The sequence below is a fragment of the Heptranchias perlo genome, chromosome 34, assembly GCF_035084215.1.
Source record: "Heptranchias perlo isolate sHepPer1 chromosome 34, sHepPer1.hap1, whole genome shotgun sequence".
Classification (NCBI taxonomy): Eukaryota; Metazoa; Chordata; class Chondrichthyes; order Hexanchiformes; family Hexanchidae; genus Heptranchias; species Heptranchias perlo.
The window spans coordinates 25,317,479-25,333,680 of NC_090358.1; positions in this window are offsets into that span (position 1 = coordinate 25,317,479).

Consider the following 16,202-nt stretch of genomic DNA (forward strand, 5'->3'; position numbering starts at 1 on the left):
GATTTATGTTTGAGCCGAGGGAGAAGTTTTGCTAGCTTGAATCAGATTTGGTATTCAACCATTGCACCTGCTATTCTGCTACTCTGCATGTGTAACTTGGGTCCCAGTTATGAAAAAATATTAACTTCGGACAGTAGGCTATTCAGCCCCTCGTGCCTGTTTTGGAAGATCATGGCTAAATGATTATTCAACCAGATCATGGCTGAGGTGCACCTCAACTGCATTTACCCGCCTTTGATCCATATTCCTTGATATTCTTACCTAACAAAAATCTATTGATCTCAGTCTTGAAAATTTTAATTGACCAGCATTGCCTTTTGGAGGAGATAGTTCCAAATTTCCATTACCCTTTGTGTGAAAAAGTGCTTCCTGCTTTCACTCTTGAATGTTGTTCTGGATTGCCTCACCAGAGGAAATAGTTTCTCTGTATCTATCCGATCAAATCCTTTTGTCATTCTAAACAACTCGATCAGATCCCCCTCAACCTTCCAAATTTAAGGGAACACAAGCCAAGTTTATGCAACCAGTCCGAATTATTTAACCGTTTAAGCCCAGATATGATTCTGGCCAATATGTCCGGTGTGCGGTGCCCAGAACTGAACGCAGAACTCCAGATGTGGCCTGACCAAGCCTCTGTACATCAGTAACATTATTCCTTTCCCTTTGTATTCCAGCCCCCTTGAGATAAAGCCCAAAATTCCATTAGCTTTTTTGATTACTTTTTGTACCTGTGCACTAGCTTTTAGTGATTTGTGTACATCATAGAATCATAGAAAATTTATGGCACAGAAGGAGGCCAAAAATGAGTCACCCAGCCTAAACCCACTTTCCAGCACTTGGTCGGTCACCTTGTAGGTTACGGCACTTCAGATGCACATCCAGGTATTTTTTAAATAAGTTGAGGGCTTCTGCCTCTACCACCTTCGCAGGCAGAGAGTTCCAGAACCCACCACCCTCTGGGTGAAAACATTTTTCCTCAGCTCCCCTCTAATCCTTCTATCAATCATTTTAAATCCATGCTCCCTGGTTATTGACCTCCCTGCTGAGGGAAATAGGTCCTTCCTATCCCTCTATCTAGGCCCTAATGAACATCTAAATCTCTTTGTTCCTCCACCGTTCTTAGTTTCTCACCAATAAGAAAATGTGTACGTAGACAAAGCCTAATTCAATTAAAAATATTATATGCGCATTGCAATTTATTAAAAAAAAAGGACACTGGAGACAATTCAATGCAGTGAAGCTCAAACATCTGAACCGTGAACTGGTGATGGCGGGTCACATGGGCAGAAAAAGGGTTAAAATCTATATTAAAAGAACAGAAGTTAAACAGAGGATCTCATGCTTTGACTTTCCCTAGTGGAATACAAAAGCTATGCCTCAAGAGAAGATGGACGCTTGTACACCTATCTTGTCCAGTAGGAGAGAAAATACACATGGGATTGGGCGAGACTTAATGAAGGGGCCCGGTGACCTCGAATGCAGAAGATAAGATGTAACGGGAAAGTGAAGGGTCAGTATTATGAGATGAAGTGACCTCACCCATGCCAATCAATAGTATAACTTTACCCATTGGTCATGTACAGACATCTCGTAGTTTAGAGAGGAAATGCGTGCCTTATAGGGGCATTTAGATTCGGGATGTTTAGCTTACAAAGGTATAAAAGATGGCGAATTGTAACGGGATTTTGGATTCGACCTGGGAAGTTTGAGCTCAAAGCTCTGTTTACTTGATAGGCCTCATTTGATTTTGTAAGTATTTTACCTTATTTGAAGGATAAAACTTTGAATAAGTGAAACTTTACTTGTGAGCGTTTTGTCATACCATCATTGAATGAACTCACCTAAAGCCAGCTCGCTAACAGTGAGATGCAATTCACATCCCTGATTCTCCATATCATCAGTCCCTGAGGTGAAGGGAACATAAAGGGGGCATAAACAGGGGAGAAAAGGATAATATAGCTTACTATAATTAGACTCCCATTCCCCCATGAACAAGAGATCGGGGTAGAATTTTGACCTTGAGCCAGGAAGGGAGCAGGGGGGTAGATTTTCAGGTGTGAAACTAAATCAAGCTTTTCATCATTTGTTGCAATGTCCATGATCTGCCACCATTCCCTCCATTTGTAATTCCTCAGATAATGAAGCAATCCATGCAGGTATCCAGCAAGACCAGGACAGCATCCAGGCTTGGGCCGATAAGTGACAAGTAGCATTTGCTCCACACAAGTGTCAGGCAATGACCATCTCCTACAAGAGAGAACGTAACCAACTCCCCTTGACATTCAACGGCATTACCATCACCGAGTCCCCCACCATCAGTGTCCAGGAGGTCATCATTGAACAGGAACTCAACATAAATGTCATGGCTGCTAAAGCAGGTCAGAGACTGGGCATTCTGCAGCAAATGACTCATCTCCTGACTCCCCAAAGCCTTTCCACTATCTACAAGGCACCAGTCAGGAGTGCGATGGAATACTCTCCACTTGCCTGGACGGGTGCAGCTGAAACAACACTCAAGAAGCTGGACACCATCTAGGACAAAGCAGTCCGCTTGAATGGTACCCCATCCACCACCTTAAACATCCACTCCCTCCACCACCGGCACACCGTGGCTGCAGTGTGTACCATTTACAAGATGCACTGCTGCAACTCGCCAAGGCTTCTTCGACAGCACCTCCCAAACATGCGCCCTCTACCACTTAGAAGGGCAAGGGCAGCAGGCTCATGGGAACAACACCACCTCCAAGTTCCCCTCCAAGTCACACACCATCCTGATTTTGACATATATCAGCCGTTCCTTCAACGCGTTGAGTCAAAATCCTGGAACTCCCTACCTAACAGCACTGTGGGAGAACCTTCACCACATGGACTGTAGCAGATCAAGAAGGCGGCTCACCACCACCTTCTCAAGGGCAACAGGGATGGGCAATAAATGCCGGCCTCGCCAGCTACGCTCAGAAACCGAGAATTAATTTTTTAAAATTCCTGTAGGTGGGGCTTTGCATTGGGAGACTGTCACAATTTAAGGAGTTTCTCCTTGCATTTTCACACTACATTTAAGAGTAGCTGGTGAGTGCCAATCAAAATATGTCACATCAGAGATCCTGAACTTCAGTGCCAACTCCTGCTTCTGTCCCATTATCACCCCAAGCAGCACCTTGCACGATTATTTCACGACAGAGAGTAAAGGCACATGACTGGGAATTTCTTCAGGGATGCTCCCGCTTCCCCCATTGTAACTTTGCCGGAAGTGCGGCAGAAACTTTGTTTACTGGGTTTCGGGTCACACTTACGGCAAAGTTACAGCGGTGGAGCAGAAGCAGATCCGAGAGATTCCCGGGCCCAGTGACGTAAGTCGCTGTCCATCATTCGGATGAGATGTTAAACCCAAGGCGAAGTTAAGCTGAGGGAAGTGGAAGCAGCTGCGAGGGAATTCCTGGCCATGTCTCTTTAATCTCTGTAGTGAATGATTGTGCAAGGTGCTACTCCTCGACATCTGCCCTCTCAGGTGGATGTAAAAGATCCCATGGCACTATTTTGAAGACGAGCAGGTGAGTCCTCCCGATGTCCTGGCCAACATTAATCCCTCAATCAACATCACAAAAACAGATCACTTGGTCATTATCACATCGTTGTTTGTGGGATCTTGCTGTGCGCAAATTGGCTGATGTGTTTCCTACATTACAACAGTGACTACACTTCAAAAGTACCGGATTGGCTGTAAACCGCTTTGGGACATCCTGAGCTCATGATAGGCATGATATAAATGCAAGTCTTTCATTTGTTTTATTTACCCTTCCAATTCAGGAGGGCAGATTTTTCGGGAAGCCGCAATTCAGCTTCTCTTACCCTTCGTGCGAAATCTCCCAAATACCAGCTTCTGCAGGAAAGTGTTAAAGGGCATCTAAACCAGGACTAATCCTACTACAATAAGCTGTACTTATATCGGTTTAAAACTTATACCAGATCCAAGGTCTTAAAAACGAGCCTTTACCCAGTTTAAGGACTTTGAAAGCGATACAGGTATACAGCGATGTAAAGGCGAGGGTATAAAGGCCGCCAGTGTTTCAGTGAGTGGTGTTTCTGAAACGATTCTTTGTCCATTTTAAACCCCAAGCTGTGTGGGAATCTCAGTGCTGGTTTGCATTGCGGGGGGAATTCTCCACTTCACCGAGTTCATTTAATTTCAGGCACAAAACACCCACTCACATCAGATAAAGGGGGAAACCTTGCAATTATCACAGGGCTCGCGCGTGTAATTTCTTATTCTCTGGTTTCGTTGAAACCTTTCAAAGTTAGGAACAAACTGAAGTTGGTCTTGAGTTAGAGTTAAGCAAATGGAAGTTCTGCTGCAGAGAGGGTATAATTTGAACACTGGAAAATACTTGTTTTGGTGATATCATTACAATAATGCAAATGACTCCACAGAAGGTACAAAGTTGATTTGACTAGAGGGGAGGAATTGTATGTAAATGTGCCAGGAATGTGAAATCTGAATTGAACAAACCTAATGTTAAGAACATATCGTAACTAAAAAACGAGAAAATATAAAGACCTGGAACTCCAAACAGAGCAATGGGTGAGTAGGCATTATATTATTAACCTTTTCCAAGTCCCATGTGGCATGTGATAATGGTATCTGTCCTAAGGATCTTAAATAACTGCTATTATTTCTACACCCTTGAGGAGTTGTTGTGAGAAGAGATATGTTTTAATGAATTAATATTTGTGTCGTTGTGGAAATTTTTCATGTTCTCTTCACCTTTGTTTAACACTTTCCTGCAAAAAAAACCCCCACTATGGCCTTATTAGTCAGGCGGAGAGGCTGTTCAGAAAATGTTAATTTCAGTTTAAGGATGCGAAAACTCAAAGCCATCTCCCCAAGCATTTCTCTCATCTAATTTCTCATTACACTTTTTGAGGAGATTGTAGGCTTCACAGGCCATATCTGAGGCTGATAATCTGATACACGGCTAAGATCACAGCGTTTCTTGTGTACTTCTTATTAAGTTAATCAAGGAGCTTACTGAAGCAGGAGGTTGAGCAAAGGCCTTGCCAATTTCAAATCCTTATATTGTGGGTCAAAGCCTCTGTGACCTTGCTGCCCTGCCTTGCCTCAGTGGAGTTCCCCTTGAATAACTGCATTGTGAATATGGCCATACAAAAAAAAAAGCTGCTTTTAAAACCTGCGATTGTTTGGATTCAGGAGTGGAATTGTAATGTGGCAGACGGAATGGCCACAAAGCAGTCACCCTTTATCCAGAAAGCCTGAAAGTTCTCACCTCTGGATCTATACACAGCAGCCAGCATAGCAACAATGGCAGTTAGGTTATCATTGTACGCGCTCAACTGATCTCCAGTTCGACGACAAGAAGATAATTAAATGCTTCACAGGGCTACATTAGTGAGCCAATGGTGGAGAATTGGGAAAGTCTCATTTCCATATGGTCAGTCAAGCAAGAACAAGGCTGGCATTGTCTACGGGGATAGACGGTGTAAGTAGCGCCTAAAACGATGGCCACTCATTAGATTGTCCACTGACCAATCATTAGAATTTCAGACAGCCTCTCTCACAACTTGTCACATTCTGGGCTCGGTCTGGTTTCTAACCTTTCAGTAAGGTCTTTCCTTAAAGGAACTGTGTCTTTTAGTAGGAACAGAACTTTAGCTGAATAGAGCAAGAGATGTTTACCTTCCTGTGATTTCACTTTTTTTGTCATGTGACCATCTTGCCAAAACCCTCTGCTTTTGTCTCTTTTTTCTGAAGAGCCCAGGACCTTTGTCTATAAATTGCTGTGCAATGGTCTTCATTAAATTGCCCTCAGTTTCATCACTATTACACTTACCCACTTTTCATTGTATTTTCAGTAGATTACACTCACATTCACCTCAGTTTTTATGAAGCCATTGTACACTTTGAGTACACAGTGCTAGCGGGAGAAATACATTAACACTTAATGTATATTCACAATAGAATCATAGAAATAGAGAATCATAGAGCACAGAAGGAGACCTTTTGGCCCATCGTGCCTCTTTGAAAGAGCTATCCAATTAGTCCCATTCCCCCGCTCTTTCCCCATAGCCCTGCAAATGTTTCCTTTTCAAGTAAATATCCAATTCCCTTTTGAAAGTTACTATTGAATCTGCTTCCACCGCCCTTTCAGGCAGTGAATTCCAGATCATAACAACTCGATCACAAGACCACATGATAAATATGGGTGAGAAAAGCCTATCATCCCAACTTAGTTCATCTGAGCAGACAGAACCTGCATCTCCCCTCAAACTGTAGCACCCAATTATTTCTTAAATATTCCAGGGTTTTCACCTCCACTGCTCTCCCCTGAATCCATTCCATGTCTTCATCACTCTTTGTGTGAAAGAACTTTCTGATATTAGTCCTAAATTTGCTTTTTATTGGTTTGAACCCTTGTCCTGCTCTCAAAATTTAGTTTTTAAGTTAGTAATTCTTCAGATGCACCTGTTCCATACAATTTAGTACCTAATATATCTCCATATAAGATGGCCACTCAGTCATCACCCTTCGAGGCGGAAAGGTCCAAGACCCTGATTTGAAAGTGGGGCCGGGTACAGAGAGCGTGAGCCCCAAAGTGAGCAGCGAACCCAGGGAGTCCAGGGACGTGGAGGCCCGGCTGATCTTAATGGCTCGATCCACTACCTGACCGGAGGGTGGGAGTGGCAGTGGCAGGAGAGAAGGGGTAAGTGACTGGTCTCATCTTAACTGCAACCCCCCCCACCCCGGCCCAGTTTCCACCAGGCAGGGGGGGGAAGGGAGTTAAAATCGGGGCCTCATGTCTTTCCTCATACCTCAGACCTCAAACAGCATTGTTGCTCTTCTCTGCATTGCCTCTAAAGATGGGCTGTCTCCCTTGTGTCTGGGTGACCAGAGCTGCATGCAACATTCGAGATGTGGTCTGACCAGAGAACTATTACAGCTTGAGCATGACTCCCTCCGCCTTGTTCCCATCAACCCTGTGCTCGTTGACCTATATTGGCTCCCGGTCTGGCCACGCCTTGATTTTAAAATTATCATCCTTGTTTTCTAATCTCTCCATGATCTTGCCCCACCCTATCTGTGTCTCCTCCGAAATCTCTGCACTCCTCTAATTCTGGCCTCTTGCACATCCCCGATTTTAATCGCCCCACCATTGGCGGCCGTGCCTTCAGCTGCCCGGGCCCTAAGCTCTGGAGTTCCCTCCCTAAACTTCTCCGCCTTTCTACCTCTCTCCCTTCCTGTAAATCGCTCCTTAAAAAACCTACCTCTTTGACCAAGCTTTTAATAAGTCTTATTAACCTGTCTTAATAAGTCCTTTTGTGGCTCGGTGTCAAATTTTGTTTAATAATCGCTCCTGTGAAGTGCGTTGGGACGTTTTACTACGTTATATAAATGCACGTTGTAGTTGTAGTTCAATGTTGTGTTTGCTTCGCGAGGCTGTGTTCGCACTGGGAGGGATGCGGGTTTAAGAGTTGAAATGATTCGTCTGTTCCAGACCCCCGAAGCTCATCTGGGTTGGGGAGCACAGGGAGCTGCCTTCTGATGACCCCTGTGTTTGGGGTCATTGCCCTTGCCTGACTATAAGTGGGACTTCCACCGCACACCATTACATTTCGTTATAAAACAGAAGTTTTATCAAATAGTACGATCATCAGTCTATATTTTTTTTTAAGTACCCATTATTAAAAGCGAGAATTGCAGGTCTGGTATAGATCATTATATTACAAAACACACATTTTTGTTATGTTTCATTTCATCAACTCCTTTTATTCCAGTTATCTGTGCCTTCAGTTTCCAGAACGCATGTGTTTCCCCTCAGCTAGCTGCGTACTACACTATAAAATAAATTTGTACAGGTTTTCTATGGATGTCACAGTGATGGATGATGTGGATGCAGAATCTGTTCAACCAGACCAGGCACTGATACTTTCTCATTCATCACCCGTCTTGTTGTCAAATCACTGATCAAGGCTATTAAGCAGGCTTGAGCCTGTTTAGGGGGATCTTCTGAGAGATGTGGAACAGGCGCTTTGAGCAGGTATTAGATCGGACTTTGGAGCTTCTTGTGTTTTACTGTGGGAGGTGCAAAAATGCAAAATCCATAAGCCAAAATTAACGGGTGAGATTTGCAATATCAGAATATAGAAAGAAAATTGAAAGAAAGAAAGAAAGAACTTGGGTTCAAGAAACCCTTTAAGAATTAAGTGTCTTGTAAGAATCAAAGTAAAACGATGTGATATTTTGGGAATGTACAGGGAATTAATTAGAAGAACAAACCAGATTTTCTAAAATTCTGGGACTATAGGTTAAATTTGCTGATCCCGTACTCCCACTGCCAAAGAAACCTGGGCCGGAGAATCAATGCTATAGTAGTATAGGCCTGACTTCGACTAGCAATCCCTCCGGGCACACTCCCTTACCGGGAGTGCAGGATGGGTGAACAGCCATGGCTTGGTGGTAGCACTCTCACCCCTGAGTCAAAATGTCGTGGGTTCAAGTCCCACTCCAGATACTGGAGCACAAAACCACAGTCGACACTCTAGTGCAGTACGGAGGGAGTGCTGCACTGTCGGAGGTGCTGTCTTTTGGATGAAACGTTACACCGAGGCGCTGTCTGCCCTCTCAGGTGGATGTAAAAGATCCCATGGCACTATTTCAAAGAAGAGCAGGGGAATTCTCCCTGGTGTCCTGGCCAATATTTATTCCTCAACCATAGAATCATAGAATTATATGGCTATCCCCATAGCCCTGCAAATTTTTTTCCTTTCAAGTAATTATCTAGTTCCCTTTTGAAGACCATGATTGAATCTGCCTCCACCACCCCCTCTGGCAGTACATTCCAGATCCTAACTGCTCGCTGCACCCTCTCTAAGGTCTTCACATCTTTCCTAAAGTGCAGTGCCCAGAACTGGACACAATACTCCAGTTGTGGCCGAACCAGCTTTTTATAAAGGTTCATCATGACTTCCTTGCTTTTGTGCTGTATGCCTCTATTTATAAAGCCCAGGGTCCCGTATGCTTTTTTAACCACTTTCCCAACCTGCCCTGCCACCTTCAATGATTTATGCACATATACCCCCAGATCTCTCTGTTCCTGTACCCCTTTTAGAATTGTGCACTTTAGTTTATATTGCCTCTCCTCATTCTTCCTACCAAAATGTATCACTTCATATTTTTCTGCGTTAAATTTCATCTGCCACGTGTCCGCCCATGCCACCAGCCTGTCCATATCCTCTTGAAGTCTATCACTATCCCCCTCACTGTAGACTACACTTCCAAGTTTTGTGTCATCTGCAAATTTTGAAATTGTGCCCTGTACTCCAAAGTCCAAGTCATTAATATATATCAAGAAAAGCAGTGGTCCCAGCACCGACCCCTGAGGAACACCACTGTACACCTCCCTCCAGTCCGAAAAACAACAGTTCACCACTACTCCCTGTTTCCTGTCACTTAGCCAATTCTGTATCAATGTTGCTACTGCCCCCTTTATTCCATGGTTCGCAATCTTGATGATAAATCTACCATGCATCACTTTATCAAACGCCTTTTAAAAGTCCATATACTCCACATCCACTACATTGCCCTCATCTACCCTCTCTGTTACCTCATCAAAAAACTCTATCAAGTTAGTTAAACACGATTTGCCTTTAACAAATCCATGCTGGCTTTCTCTAATCAATCCACACTTGTCCAAGTGACTGCTAATTCTGTCCCGGATTATCGTTTCTGAAAGTTTCCCCACCATCGAGGTTAAATTGACTGACCTGTAGTTACTGGGTTTATCCTTACAACCTTTTTTGAACAAGGATGTAACATTTGCAATTCTCCAGTCCTCTGGCACCACTCCCGTATCTAAGGATGTTTGGAAGATTATGGCAAGTACCTCCGCAATTTCCACCCTTACTTCCCTCAGCAACCTAGGATGCATCCCATCTGGACCGGGTGACTTATCTACCAACATCACTAAAACAGATGATCTGGTCATTATCACATTGCTGTTTGTGGGACCTTGCTGTGCGCAAATTGGCTGCCGCGTTTCCTACATTACAACAGTGACTACACTTCAAAAGTAAAGCTATTTGGGACATCATGAAAGGCACTATATAAATGCAGGTTCTTTCTTTCTTTCAGTTTTCCTTCTGTATTCTGGTATTGCTATGATTCTATGATTCTATTGCAAATCTCATCCGTTAATTTTGGTTTATGGATTTTGCACTGTTTGCATTTTTGCACCTCCCGCTGTAAACTCCATCGGAACAGGATGAGACCATTCAGTCCCTCAAGCCTGTTCCACAGTACAGTTAGATCATGGCTGATCTTAACTCCATTAACCCACCTTTGAGCCATAACCCTTGACTATAACCAACATCACTAAAAAGACAGAATATCTGGTCATTATCGCATTGCTGTTTGTGGGATCTTGCTGTGCACAAATTGGCTGCCGCGTTTCCTACATTACATGACTACACTTCTAAAGTACTTGATTGGCTGTAAAACGCCTTGGGGCATCCAGAGGTCGTGAAAAGCATGACATAAATCCAAGTCTTTCTTTGTTTTAATGGATAAAAATAAACTGAATAAATAATCCACAGTAAACACAGTTTAGCAGAAATTTTAACAAGTAACAGCTCGATAGTTTTTATGGGGTCTGGAGCTGTGGAAATGGGAGGGAGAGGGGGTTGATGCTTGAGATTGGATCACCCGCCCCTTTAATTTGGATCTGAGGTTCCTCAGCTCTGGAGTTTTCGATTCGTGTTATCTTAAATGGTTATTGCCGGCATTGAAATATTGGCGATTGGAAAATCTTATGTTCAGTCCCTCCGGCCGGTTACAGCAGTCTGTTTTCATCCACATATCATCGCTAGAAATTCACACCGGACTCATGGCCACCTACATCTCCAAAAGAAAATACATAGAAATCTGTGTATAATATGCAGTTCGAGGCCTCAGTTCCTTGTACTCAGTGATGTGATTTGCGGTGGATTTATGTCTATGTCAGAAACTGAATCAAAACAGACTTACTGAAAATTTCAATCCGAGAAGTTTGCCACATCATTGTAGCAGCTTCAATAAATTCGTTAGATATAACATAACTCATCGCTGATTGTTAAAATCTGTACAATGGACTGAACACTTCCTTCCTCTTTCTCACATGAGGCAACCCATTTCTTCCACTGCTTTTACATCCAGCCGACCATGACCCTTTTTACATGGACAGGTCATTAGCCTGACACACATCTCCCGACCAGCAGATCCGGCTAGATAGGATGAGGGTGGTCTCTCCATTCCCATCGGACATGAGCACCCCGCTGGATGTCAACCCAGTATCCAGAGAACGGAACGCTCGTCTCCGCTCACCGGGACTGTCGGGAGTGGATGCAAAGCTTTCTGACTCGGAGGCAGGAATGCCAAGACTCACTCCCTACTGAAAGCTTTAATGATACGTAAATAGAAATGTTTCAGCAGAAAATCAGTTCAGCAGCAGCATTTGTTGGCGTTGCACCCTAATCTGAAAGTGTTAAAACACCACTGGAAAGTTCAGTGCATTGGGCAGGTCATGACCCCCCCAATCATCTTAAGGTGGGCCAATGTGGCTTTGGAGGACCACTTCCATTTCACTCCGAGGAGCCTCGGTCACCCGTCTTAGGCCTCCAGGTGCGGCCCGTGAGTCTGTGCTGTTCCCAGCTCGGCCTTCAGCCTGGATAGATCAGTATTCCCCAGTTCCCAGCTCGGCTTTCAGCTTGGGTAGATCAGTATTCCCCAGTTCCCAGCTCGGCTTTCAGCTTGGGTAGGTCAGTATTCCCCAGTTCCCAGCTCGGCCTTCAGCCTGGGTAGGTCAGTATTTCCCAGTTCCCAGCTCGGCTTTCAGCCTGGGTAGGTCAGTATTTCCCAGTTCCCAGCTCAGCCTTCAGCCTGGGTAGGTCAGTATTTCCCAGTTCCCAGCTCAGCCTTCAGACTGGGTAGGTCAGTATTCCCCAGTTCCCAGTTCGGCCTTCAGACTGGGTAGGTCAGTATTTCCCAGTTCCCAGCTCGGCCTTCAGCCTGGGTAGGTCAGAATTCCCCAATTCCCAGCTCGGTCCCCTTCCTGCCAAGTTGGACAAATCTCAAGTTAAACCCCTCCTCCCCAATTGGCCAAACCCACCTCTGCCATTGCACATATATAAATAAATTGGCCAGGACAGCTCCACTGCTCTTCTTCAAATAGTGCCATGGGATTGTTTACATCTACTTGAGAGGGCAGATCGGGCCTTGATTTAACGTCTTATCCAAAAGGCACCTCTGCAACAGTGCAGCCCTCCCTCAGTACTGCACCCGGAGTATCAGCCTGGATTATATGCTCAAGTCTCAGGAGTGGGACTTGAACCCACCACCTTCTAGCTCAGCAGCGAGTGTGCTAACAACTGAGCCACAGCTGACACTGAAGCCAATGGAAAATTACGGGCACACTTCCCATGTATTTTTGGGCATTCATTTTAAGGGGCTGGAAGCTGTGGGGGCCATGCCCACAATTTTTCAATATGCCAGTTCCACTGCTGGGGTACACACTCAGTAACATTGGCCATGTAGTGTTATAGAGTTAACAGAACCTTCTACAGTTGACATTTCAATATTTCTGTTGTATAACCTAGAACTACAATGGGAGAATCTTCACTTTGGCACTCCCAACACTAAATCCTGCCTGTTGTTAGCACATTTAACGAATCTGTGCATGCCCAACCTGTGAGGGGGGGCAGGTATGGGACGTTGGTTTAGGGTTGCCAACTCTGGTTGGACATATTCCTTGAGGTTTCATCACATGATCTCCTGCCTCCAAACCCCCGCACTCCCGCCATTGGTCGCCTAACTTGTCCATCCTTGCAGTGCACCACCTTTCCACGCTAATTGGAAATCAAATAAGCTTTTAATTACCCGATTGGGTGATGCTCGACTGTCAGTCAAACAGCCTTTTTATCCCGTCTCCGATATTTTTATAACTAATAAATGTTCAAAGAAATTGAAAAAAAATCACACGCAATTTTTTTAATGCCCCTATGATTTTTCTCCTGGGTGTTGCTCGCAGCGTGGAGATTAATCTTTAATTCCTGGAGACTCCAGGATAATCCTGGAGGGTTGGTGACCCTACACTGGTTCCTGAAATGACCCCTCCCAGCACCAAGGAACGTCAGTAGAAAATTTCCCCAATTCAAGGCCCGAGAGCATAGCTCCCAATAAAACACCTGCTGATCTAGTGTTAGGATCTCACAGAACCCAATTGTCCTTTCATGTGACGCTAATTCAGCACCCAAAGTGTCCAAAGGAAGCACGAAAGACTCAAACTGCAATGGCTGATCTCAACTGAGATGAACGGGGAAAAAAAATGAAAGAGCACAATATTATCATTTATTTGTTGTTCAGTTCTACCGCATGGAGGGGATTCGGCAAAGGAGGTGGAAATAAGTAAAAGGGCATTGTGTGGAACAGCGACTGGCCGAGAAATTCAGGTGAAATTGTTGAAGGAAGCGTTATCCACATTTTTAAATGTAAATTAGACTATAAATTTGGCTTCATTGTCACGCTGCATGTAAAATGGCTGCACAGGATGAAAGCTCTCGTTTGTTTTGAATGTGGAATGTCACGGTGATTTATTACAAATCCAGGTCACCTTTGCACTTTTAGCAAAACTGTTTATTTCCTAAGGATTCAAAAGAACTTGATGTCATTTTACCACAAGTACAGATGTGCTTAAGGATTTATAACTAATAGGAACAGTATATCTTTGAGATAATGAAACCACTTCAAAACACTGCGAACTGGTACAAACGGGCCATGTGTTTGAAAGCCATGGACACAGGCAGCAGCCGAGAGGGCTCTTTTGAAATATTATGGGATCTGAGCCAGGATTTCCAGATCGAGTTTGACCTGACGGTGCCTCTGATCCTCGCCTCCAAGCACAGATTCTCGAGAGATTCAACGTTTGATTCAGATTGAACAGGATTGAAGGTCTTCGTCTGCTGGTGTGTGGTTTGTGGGAGTTGTTAAGCACAGTCCTGTAGCCGCCGTCTTCCTGTTTTTCGCCCACGCACCTTAACGCTCGCTCAATGGGACAGCCAGTCAGACTGTGGCTGCGATCTGTGCTTAGCCGAGCTTTCAAGGGTCTTAGAAAAGCACCCTAGGTGGGATAAAACCCGTCTGAATCCAGCACTCGATTGTGGGGCGCAATGGGGAATGGTGCTGTCCTGCCCTGTAGGTTCTGTTGGTGAGGTGATGAAATCGTGGGGTCTAATGATATAAAGCATCCATCACCTCCTTGATGTGCGCAGCTGGTCCAGGAGGATCCCAGGGGCATGGAAGTTAAGGGCCCTGCCAATGCACATGGTAACTGGCAGTGCCATGCCAGGTGGCAGATGTGGTTTGCAAGTTCTGATTGAGCAGGTGCAGAGTACTGCACTTCCTTCGTCCCACCATTGGCGGCTGTGCCTTCAGCAACCTAGGCCCTAAGCTCTGGAATTCACTCGCCAACCCTCTCCGCCTCTCTCTCCTCCTTTAAGACGCTGCTTAAAATCTATCTCTTTGACCAGGTGTTTGGCCACCTGTCCTAATGTCTCCTTCTTTGACTCAGTGTTAAAGTTTGTCTGATAGCCGCCCCTGTGAAGCGCTTTGGGATGGGAAGGTGCTATATAAATGCAAGTTGTTGTTGTTGTATCTCTGGCATTCACAGGTAGCTCTGCCTGGGACGGTATTGTTAATTGTATCCATGTGATTCATATCAATTAGTGTTAATTGTATTCAGGTGGTGTGTGTCATCTGAGAACGCTTGTATCCATTGATAAGAGAGCTGATCTCGGGTGTGGTGTGGGGGTAACGTGGATCTCTGTGAATAAAGGCTTGGAAGCAACTGAAGACCAGGCTCCAGTATTCTATCCTTCACCCCCTGGCTATCCAATTTATTACAGGTATACCCTGTGCCAGCAGTGGTGGGGGGGAGTGGAAGGGGAGTCATTTTTACTTTGGGATCAGGCAGAACACTGGCGGTTTACGATCGGCCGCCCGGTTTTCTTTCCACTGACTTTGACGGAAAGGAAATTGGGCGGGGCGTATGATGGGTGATCAATCTCAGATTTCCGCCCACGCCCAGGTGCGTCAGCTGACATCGAGGCAGCCCTATTCCTGCTCTTTTTGGTCTCTCTGTACTTAAGCACTGTACCCCAGCCCAACCTCCACACTGAAGGTTCAAGAAGTCGCAGAAATCTCTGACTAATCACTGCCAGGCAAGCAATGAGTCAAAACACTCGGCAGTCAATGCTATAGTGTCTGTTACAAATAAAAGTTCAGTCAGAAAATCACTGCCCATCACACTTAAATATTGTGGCACTGTCAGGCCCCAATGTGCTTTTTCTCCTCTGATCTCTCCCAGATAGTGCAACACATGAATAGTAATTACATCATGAAACTAACAAATTCTGTACATAAAATGACATACATTAGCTCAGCACATTAGAGAAAGAAAATTGAATCCATCACTGAGGGTTGGTAGTCTACTCTGTACCGTTGCAGGTTGCTGTAGATGGACATGCTAAATAAACTGTACAAGTTGAAATGCAAATTTTGCCACAAAACAAATTCTTGGAGGCTGCACAGCGCAGATTCACCAAAATGGCAGAATCACTGAATCTTACAGAACAGAAGGCCATTCAGCCCATTGTGCCTGTGCCGGCACTTTGAAAGAGCGATCCAATCATTCCCTCTCCCCCGCTCTTTCCCCATAGCCCTGCACGTTTTTCCTTATCAAGTATTTATCCAATTCCCCTTTGAAAGTTACTATTGAACCTGCTTCCAGGCAGTGTGTTCCAGATCATAACAACTCGCTGCGTAAAACCAGTTCTTCTCATCTCTCCCCTGGTTCTTTTGTCAATTGTCTTAAGCCTGTGTCCTCTGGTCATTGACCCTCCTGCCAGTGGAAACAGTTTCTCCCTATCTACTCTATCAAAACCCTTCATCGTTTTGAACACCAGGGCTTAAAGGTTGGAATTCTGAGGACAGGTTGCATAAACTTGGTTTGTATTCCCTTGAGTTTCGAGGGGTGATCTAATTAAGGTATTTAAAATGATAAAGGGTAGATAGAGAGAAACTATTTCCTCTGGTGGGGGAATCCAGAACACGATTTAATCTTAAATTTAGAGCTAGGCCATTTAGGAGTGAAATCAGAATC